This window comes from Momordica charantia (genome assembly GCF_013281855.1).
Source record: "Momordica charantia cultivar OHB3-1 chromosome 8 unlocalized genomic scaffold, Mcharantia_2.0 BLBB01000008.1, whole genome shotgun sequence".
In the NCBI taxonomy this organism is placed as follows: domain Eukaryota; kingdom Viridiplantae; phylum Streptophyta; class Magnoliopsida; order Cucurbitales; family Cucurbitaceae; genus Momordica; species Momordica charantia.
The window spans coordinates 17,085,440-17,092,275 of NW_028275166.1; positions in this window are offsets into that span (position 1 = coordinate 17,085,440).

A 6,836-nucleotide genomic window follows, 5' to 3' on the forward strand; every position below is an offset into this window, starting at 1 on the left:
ACACAACTTGGCCATGTTCAGAATATTCCCAACATAGTATACCCCAAACAGAATAATCCAAGCCATAAGTCAACCTGCATTTCATGGTTACAAGTCTCAACAACCAATTCCTAGCATTTTCTACACCATAAAAGAAAATATAAAAGTAACCAAATACAAGAGTAACCATTCTCGGAACCCAGGGTGCCCTTACAAGTAGAACTACAACAAGAAGCCCAACCAATCCATACAACATTGGTTCTCACTCTCTACTATGGACGAACACAACGAGAGTGTCCAAACCTATCATAAAAATAGATGTCAACACCCTACAACATGGTGAGCCGCATCATGAGAATGCTACCACATCACACACAAATTTTCAGCACATAATATATAAAAAAACACATCGAGGTTGTCACCACCTTTCATAACAATTTTCCAACAAAGGATATAAAACAAAAACACATCATTTATCCTAAAAAACAACTTTAAGAACGAATGCAGCCATCAATAACACCTACGAGCCCTCACTCCATGCCTACAATTTTTTTACAACATAAGATGCACGAATATAATAAATAAATTGAGCAAGCAACCATTTTGATAGCACCAATTGACGCACACCCGCCCCTTAGTGCTACTTACACACTGCTATGCTTCCAAACCATGTGTCGATTCAACACCTAAGCATCAAGAGACAAAAATTCCAGCCATCAAAATCGGTTCTAAGGTACTTTGAATGTTTCGTTACTGCCAAAATCAACTTCATTCAGGTGTGGGTAACTTAGATCTAACTCGATGTGGCGTGGGTTGCGTAGATCGTGATGGAAAATATACATACATGCGTAGCGGAAGCAAGAAAAGATTGAAATAGCAATCTAGATGCATAATACAACCTAGGATTAAACATGCATGATCATACATTATGATGCTTAGAGAAAAGTAGAGAAAAATACATACATTTGTAGGTTTTCAAATTTCTTCAAATAGCTGCAATGACGACCACCAAGAGATCTTCCTAGCTATTCTCAAGGCTTGGAATAGAGTGGTGGGACTCTTTTTAGAGAAGTAAAATTTGAGAGAAATGTGGAGCTAAAATGAGTTATGTAAGCTTTTTGAAAAACATCAAATGGCCAAAGGTTCCAAGAAGTTTAAATGTTTGAACAAAAGCCTCTTAAATAGGCAAATGACATGGAACTCTTGCATGTCAAAGTTCACCAAAAGCTTACAACACATATTCCACTCATGTATGGCATGAATAAGTGTCAAAATGCATGTCTAAGTTCACCAAAAGCTTACAACACATACTCCACTCATGCATGGCATGACTAAGTGTCAAAATGCATGTCTAAGTTCACCAACAGCTTACAACACACATTCCGCTCATGCATGTCATGGTTAAGTGTCAAAAAGTTGATTTTTTTAGATTATTTAAATATTTCACACAATAAGTTAGTGAAATTTTCCACCAACTTGGTTAAAAACATTATTTTAATCTTCTTAATCGACCTTTGATGAAATGCATTCCTCCGATTATGAATCCGCATTCATAATTTTAATATTTAATTCCTATTTAAATATTTGGACCAAATTTCACAATTGATATCATATATCAATTTCTTAATCATATCTCATATGATTAACCTATTTCGTACGATTCGAATTATTCCTTCATGAGCTAGTCAAGAGACCTTATGGACCGACAGATCATGAGCTCCAACGATCCGAGATTAACTAGTTAAACTCTTTAACCTAGTTAACTAACATTCGTTAACTATCGGGTTACTCCACTAAAGCCCGTAGCTGCACTATCCTCACTATAGATATATTATGTCCATGATATAACCATGATCGGTAAGTCGACCCTTCACAGGTTGTTCGTAATTACAGTTGGGTCAAAATACCGTTTTACCCCTGTAATGACCTCTTGTTCCTTAAGTCCCACTGATCCTCTAATAAAGAATGATTTGTAGTCCAACTATCAAAAAAAAAAAATCTTCTCAAACCTTTTGATGAGGGTGGCACTAATTGTTCAAGACTTGGATTCAGCCCTTAAGAGAACAACTTCTCTACTATCCCAAAATTGGGTAGAAGTGAATTTCTTCTTGCATCTTATGTACCTAGCTATGTACCTGGTCTTAGCCCTGAAATGGGAGGCTTATTGAGCCAGCGCTATTGAGCTGCTCTCACCCATGCAGATCTAAGGATAATCCCGAGTAAACAAAAGTTCATAGTTAGCTCAGGATTAAGTCTACTTACTTAGGCCATCAAAGTCGAGATAGTCAGTTTCAGACAGTAAATGGTGTTATAAAGTAAAAGTGACTATCTCCTGGTCCAGTCTTATGCAAACTCTTTACACAGGACGTCTACTTGCATGTCTTCACATGAACGAATTAGGATCACATCGTTTATACAAGCTACAACGTGGGCCGCATCTATAGTGTCCCCAGAATAAGGCGCCCAACCTTATTCCTATACTATAGACCTTTTAGACTGTTAACTCAAACTTGATTCATATTTATGTCTCTACATAAAGTTTGAGTCTCGTGTAACAGTCTAGAATCCTTAGTTTATTGGATTTAGATCTAGTAAGAACATTTATTCAATTAATAACTGCTTATTGATTATAACCTTCAATTACAACTTTATCGAATGATAAAAGTATATCTGGCATTTACAAACTATGAGTTTTTGGACATAAAACCCAACAAACTCCCACTTGGACTAAAACTCCAATGGTACATTTTATTGAGTTAGTAAAACTCGTAGTCTTAGACTCTCTAGGTGACTCTCAAACACTTTAGTCGAGAGGGCCTTAGTAAATGGATCAACAAGATTCTCTTCCGAGGCTATCTGAGTGACGACCACATCTCTCTGGTTTACTATCTCCCTGATGAGATGGTATTTCCGCTCAATATGCTTTGCGCGCTTACGGCTTCTAGGTTCCTTCGAATTTGCAACTGCTCCACTGTTATCACAAAAGAGAGTGATAGGCAGATGTATGTCTCGAACGACTTCCAGATCAGTCAAGAATTTCCTGAGCCACACTGCTTCCTTTGCTGCTTCACAAGCAACCAAGTATTCAGCTTCCATTGTGGAGTCCGCAATGCAAGTTTGCTTTACACTTTTCCACACGACTGCTCCTCCATTCAAATTGAATACTGATCCCGATGTAGATTTTCTAGCATCTTTATCGGTTTGAAAATCAGAGTTAGTGTATCCAGTAAGGATAAGATTCTTAGCACCATACACGAGCATATAGTTCCTTGTTCTCCTAAGTTACATGAGGATATTCTTAACAGCAGTCCAATGATCATATCCTGGGTTGGACTGATATCTGCTGACTATCCCTACTTCATAGCATATGTCAGGTCTAGTACGTAAGGTAGCATACATTATGCTTCCCACAGCTGAAGCATAGGGAATATGTCTCATCCCCTCAATTTCTTAAGGTGTCTTACGACACTGCTCCTCAGACAGGTGAATTCCATGTCTAAAAGGTAATAAACCTCTTTTGGAATTCTACATCTTATATCTAGACAACATTTTATCGATATAAGTTGCTTGAGACATGGCTAGTGTCTTGTTTTTTCGATTCCGAACTATTTGGATCCCTAGAACATGTTGTGCATCTCCTAAATCTTTCATTTGGAATTGCTTAGCTAGCCATTCTTTAACGTCAGGCAAAAAACGTACATCATTCCCAATGAGTGGGATGTCGTCAACGTACAAAACTAGAAACGCTACAGTGGAATTGACGATTTTCTTATATACACAAGGTTTGTTAACATTTTGCTCAAAGCCATAAGATTTGATCGCAGTATCAAATTTTATATTCCAGGACCGAGATGCTTGCTTCGATCCCTAAATGGTTATCTGAAGCTTACAAACCTTTTGTTCTTGGCCCTGTTCAATGAACCCCTTTTGGTTGGACCATATAGATACTCTCTTCAAGACTTCCATGTAGGAATGTTATCTTGACATTCATCTGCCAAATTTCATAATCATAAAAAGTGGCAATGGACAAGAGTATTCTAATCGACTTTAGCATGGCAACAGGAGAGAAAGTTTCCTCATAGTCAACTCCCTCTCTTTGGGTGAAATCCTTTGCCACAAGTCGAGCCTTGAAAGTGTGTACTTTTCCGACATGGTCTCGTTTTCTCTTGTAGATCCATTTACAACCAATTGGCTTTACGTCATTTGGCTGATCTACAAGAACCCATACCGAATTGGAATACAATGATTCCATTTCGAGGTCCATGGCATTTATCCACTGGTTTCGGTCCACATCATTCATCGCCTGTTTATAGGTTGATGGATCCTCTATGCCATCATTCGATATGACGACTTGAGTTTCAGTTAAACCCAAGTAACGGTCAGGCTGATGAACAACTATCCCACTACGTCGAGGCATTCTCAACTATTGAGAAGGATGTGACTGACCATAAATGTTAGTTCTATCAACTACTTTATTTGATGAACTAGCTCTTTCTACAGTGTCTTTGGACGTCTCATTGAATACTAGCTGATTACGCTTGTTTACATGCGTAAAAAGAAGGTTTTAGATGCTGTTTTTACTATGTTTTAACTTTGTTTCGGACTTTTTCTCGGTCGTTTGAGTTCCAATTCATGCAAAATTCATATATGATGGTTTGTGGTTGGCTTATATTGTATTTATGACATTTTAGGACCATTTGGGAGTGGAAATTAATCAAAAGAAGCAAAAAGACGGAAGAGCATCATGGGAGGCGCCAGGCGCCTGCGTGGCTGCAGAAAAACTAGTTTTCTTCCAACTTTGCCCTTAATGAAACGCGTCTTCCAATGCGTTTTGGTGGTTCCAACCGATGCATACGTGTAGAAGAAGTGTTCCACTATCAGTTTGAGCACGATTTAGTCAGTCAAAGGAGTTGGAAATGGGTGATTCACCAGCTTTTTAGGACCTACCTAACCAATTCTGCACAGCTATAAATTCCAGCAGCTTCTCCACCAAAATCATCAAGCCTTGCTTCCTTCTCTTGATCATTTTTAGTGTTTCTTTGTTGCTTTCTAAGTACTTTTGAGTTGCTTTCATTAGTTGCTTTTAGTTTTTAAATCCCGAGCACTTTACATTCCTTTATTGAGCTTTGTTTTGTTTCCGTTTGTACTTCGTTATTTTCTACCTATTCAAATATATAAAAATCCAGCACTTTGCTTATCTTTCCCTTGCCTTTACTTTATTTTTTAAGAGAGTTGTGTTTTTGGAGGAAAGAGCACGTGACACTCCCCTTTGCTTGAAAGAGAAGGGCGAAGCTCTCAATCCCGAGAAAAACTCTCCGTTAGTTAACTTTTGTTTTTCAAACATGCATTTCAATTTCAACCATTTTACTTGCTGTATTTTCTTCAATATGTCTTTCTAAATTCCCGTCTCTAGCTCGGTTATGGATAGTTAGCCTTTTATTTCTAAAAAGGGTTGCTAAGAAGTAGTGTTTTTGCTTTCCACTCATTGCTCAACATGTTTTCCCAAAAAGTTGGGATTTAGAGAAGGCCACTATAAGTCTTAACAAGTCAATACTGAAAAGATTGCTTATTTGCATTGTTGAGTGGTTAAACCGAGGAGAGGAGCGCCTTAGACATAAGGGTTCCGGTTAAGTAGCCTAGACATAGGACCTTAACCCGAGGTTGCGACTATTTCCATCCTAAAACTAAGATATCTCTCATAATAGACATATCAGGGAAGGTCTTAGGACTTTGAACTTGCTTAGATATAAGTCAAGTGAAAAGCGTAGTCGTTGGTTCCTCAAGTAAAATGCATATCGTCCTTAGCATATCCTTGATTCTTTGTTGGCTAACTTGAAGTAATTCGGGCTAGGTTTTACCATTATAAGACCAAATCCCAAATCCAAAACAATTATTTGTTACCACTTCCCATTTTACAAGAATCACTCATTTCAACGTTCTCTATTCATTAAAACTTTAGAGTTTGGAAATTATTTAGAAGTCCTTGAGGATCGATACTTGGATACTTCATCCATTTTATATTACTCTGACAGGTGTGCGCTTGCATCTATAGAATTGTTACCACGCTTAGTGCGTGCGTTCAGCATAACCACCAGTCACTAGCCTACTATAAGGTTGATGACTCCTAATGTGGTCTTCCTCTTAGAATGTGGCATTTGTCGACGCAAATACCTCATCCTCATTAGGATTATAAAACAGGCATAATTTTGAACGTCGTTCCAATTTCTTAGAGTTTTGCACCAACATGTGTGCTGAGCAGCCCCAAATTCTATAGTGACGTAAACTACCTTTACGCCCTTTTCATAGCTCATAAGGTGTTTCAGAAACACTCTTAGAGGGAACATTGTTAAGAATTTAAACAGCGGTCTCTAATGCATGTCCCCAAAAGGAATCAAGTAATTGAGCATAACTCATCATATAGCGAAGCATGTCTAACAAGGTTTAGTTTCTTCTTTCAGATACACCGTTCTATTGAGGCGTACTAGGTGTAGAGAGTTGTGATTGAATTCCATGTTCTATCAAATAGTCTTGCAATTTCAAGTCGTACTCTCCACCTCGATCTGATCGAAGTGTCTTTATTGATTTACTTAATTGGTTTTCAACTTCTGCCTTATATTTCTTTAAGTTTTCAAGGGTTTCAGACTTGTGATACATTATGTAAATATGACCATACCTATAATAATCATCAATGAAGCTGATGAAATATTCATACCCACCTCAAACTCTTATGTTCATTGGTCCACAGAGGTCTGAGTGAGCGAGCTCTAAGGGTATCGTGGCTCTAAGACATTTTCCAGTAAAAGATCTTTTACTCATCTTTCCTTCAAGACAATGCTTACATGGAGGTAAGGAGTCAT